A 3,468-nucleotide genomic window follows, 5' to 3' on the forward strand; every position below is an offset into this window, starting at 1 on the left:
ACAACTGGAAACTCTATGATGAAAACAAATTTTAAGTTGCATCTGGCCAATTTGTAATAGGCCAATTTGTAGGAAATATCAGGATTTCTTAAGAAAAGTGGAAGGTAAATGGGTTAAGTGCTTCCAAACTACTCTCACTGGAACTTGCGAGTCAAAGTTTTGCCGTGTTTGCTAGGAGCTTAATCATATTTTACACAACTTTTCACCATAGTCCCTCCCCCCACCTTTTGTTAAAATAAACTTGAAATACGAGTTCTGAATGAAAATCTACTGATCCTCTGGGATACTGGTTTTGAGATTTTTAAAGTCTGAACAGGACATTCCTTCCAATATTCTAATCATCTGGTCTGTCCCCTCACTTTTACAGCCTAAGAGAAATGAGATGTAGAGATGGATTTCCAGGGCAGTTCCTCTAAGCCACATCTAAATTCTGCAGAAAACACTTAACTTTTTTAAAAAATTGACTTAAAATAGTTACCAATGTTGGGGCCAGACTGACAGAAGCCTGCTTGGGATTCTCTCTTGCCCCTCCCCTGCTCACGCATGTGCACACTCACTCTCTCAAACTTAAAAAAAAAAAAAAAATTACCAGTGTTACAGTGAAGTACAATAATTAAATTTAGAATACTGAACAACTACCTTAACAAATGGTTTTAAAAAGTCAACTTATAAAACGACTCAAAAAATAGACTAAAACAAAACTTCAGAAAAACTTCATTAGAAGCCTATACAGGATGGATAGTTCTTCAAAAGGAGGCTCCTCGTTTTTTTTGGTTTGTTTTTTGTTTGTTTCTTTTTAACAACAGTAGTTTTTAAATAACGATTAGGTAGTGAACTGAATCATTTACATTTGTTTTCTCTTTAGAGGAGGAAAATCTATGCTAGCAGGCCTGCAAACATTACTTTTAAAATCTTTCAAGGGTTTATAATTTCCAGTGGTGTCATGAGGGAGCAACGGTTTGTCATTTACCAAAGCCTCTCCAGGTAATTTCTCAAGCTGCTTTTAATTTAATTAAAAATAAAAGCTATTAAATTAATAAGCTATCAAGGGATCCACTTGAAGACGGAGAAAACAAAATTTTGACCATAACAGAACTTTGTCTTTAAATTGTGTAGACTGACAAATTTTGTGGGTCTTACCCTCTTCATCACGTCAAAACAATTCCTAGTTGTAGTTGCATTCAAAATGAGGCCCTGTAAGTGAATCACCCCTTGGTTTTCTTTGACAGCTAGTTTGTTGTAAAGGTGTTGTACTTTTTTGCAAGAACTTTTAGTAAAGTCTTGTAACTGTTTAATGTGTTTAATAGAAGCCATTTGTTTAAAAATAAATAAATAAAGGCTGCATCCGATAGTCTGTAAATAAACTGCCATAAGAATTCGAGGCCATTTTTAGCCTTGTTTTATTCTTGCTTATATCCAGTACAGACTTCCAGGAATAATCTTAATAAATAATATGAAAAAGATGACCACTTATTATCCATTGTGCCGTGTTTTATTGACAAAACCTAAAACCCGGAATACTTACTTTGTCCTTTTTAGACTGGTACATATTTGAAAATGTAGGAACACCTCCAAAGATAACCGTTAATAATTAGACTTTGATGGATGTATATAAATGCGTATCTAATCTTTTTCTTAAAACAATGGGTTTATGTTACCCGTAACTTTGTAGTTTATTTTTTTCATTTAATAATACATTGTGAACATCCTGCTATGCCAATAATTAAATTCTACCCTCTTTTTAATGGTTGTTAAGTTATTCCCTTATAAAAAGAAGAACCGTAGCTTCCAATTTCCTTATTGCTGGACACAAAATATTTCTAACCCTTCTGTTATAAATAACTGTGATGAAAATCCACATAAAAACAAATATGCATGATTTCCTTGGAATTGCTGGTGTATAGGAGTATACTTCTAAACTTCTGCTATATCCAAATTGCCCTCAGGAAGGGTTTGCAAATTTTACATTCATTCCTATTACCTTTCACTTAGCTATGCTGGGTATTTAAAACTTTTAAATCTGCCATTTTGACAGGTGATAAATCATTTCGATTTGTATTTATTTGATTACTAATGAAATTCATTATTTCATGTTAGCCAGGTATATTTTGTTTTATTAACTATTCATGTTCAATTATTGCTTGAAAGAGCAACAGAGATAAAGAAGATAGCCCTATGTAAAGTATAATTTTAAAAACACTGTATGGTGTGTTTTGATGTAGGAAAAATTTATAATTCTATATGTAGCCAATTCTATTCATCTTTTCCTATGGTTTCTCCTTAGAAAAGCTTTTTCCAAGATTATTTTAATATTCACATAAGTTTTATTTTACTTCTCTGGCTTCTTTTACACTTAATTCTAAATCACCTTAGAATTCAGTTTTGTGAGGTGAGCGACGACTTAAGGCTTTCTCGGAGTGGCTAACCTGATGACGCAAGCAGCATTGTTGAGCAGTGCGTCCTAGTCATAGTTTGTAAATACCATCTATGTCTTATTCAGGTCTGTTTCTGGGCTTTCAGTTGCGTTCCACCCTTATCTCTTCTGTTACAAGTTCTACAGTTGCATTATGTCTGTATAAATTATGCATCGGTCCTTGTAGTCCTTTTTTTAATCACTCTATTTTCAATCCCTAGAACGATGTATAGTACACTGCAGGCAGTAATACTTGCTGTAGGACAGAGCTTAGTTGTCCCTTTTTCAAAGTTTTCTATTTTTGCCTGTTTATTTTTTCATGTGACTTTTAGAATCATTTTGTTCACTTTCCCCAAGATATCTTGTTAGGATTTTAACTGGAAACATTAAGTGTTTAAATTTACTTAGGAGTCTTTCCATTGAGAACAAAGAATTGGTTTTTTGCATGTTCCTCATTAAAGTTCCAAAATTTTCTTTACGGTAGCTGTTAATTTTTTAAAAAGTTTCCAAAAATATTGTTGTTGCCTTTAGAAATGGCCTTTTCATGTTATTAAATAATACTATTGTAATATTTTAAACTAGTCACTGCTTATATAGGAAAGCAGTCTTTTTTTTAACTGAAGACATTTTATTATAATTTCCAGTAATTTTCAGTTTGATTTAATATGATAATGGGCATTCTTGTTTCTGACTTTATGAAAGTCTGTAGTATTTCACTCCCACATATAATTTTAACCTATAGAGTAGAAATAGAATGCTTTATGGGGCACCTGGGTGGCTCAGTTGGTTAAGCGTCTGGCTCTTGATTTTGGCTCAGGGCATGATCTCATGGTTTGTGACTCTGTGCTGACAGTGCTTTATTATGTCAAGATTATTCATGAAGCCCATTTATTAGGATCAGATGTTAAATTTTTTTTTCAAATGCGTTTTCAGTGTCTACCATTATATTTATACAGATTTTCTCCTTTGAGCTATTGATCATAGACACCAACTATGTTAGTAGAATCCAATCTTGAGCTGCTCATTTAAAATGCTGCTGTGTTCTATTGACTAAC

Source organism: Puma concolor, chromosome A2, assembly GCF_028749965.1.
Source record: "Puma concolor isolate L17-30 chromosome A2, mPumCon1.1.hap2, whole genome shotgun sequence".
In the NCBI taxonomy this organism is placed as follows: Eukaryota; Metazoa; Chordata; class Mammalia; order Carnivora; family Felidae; genus Puma; species Puma concolor.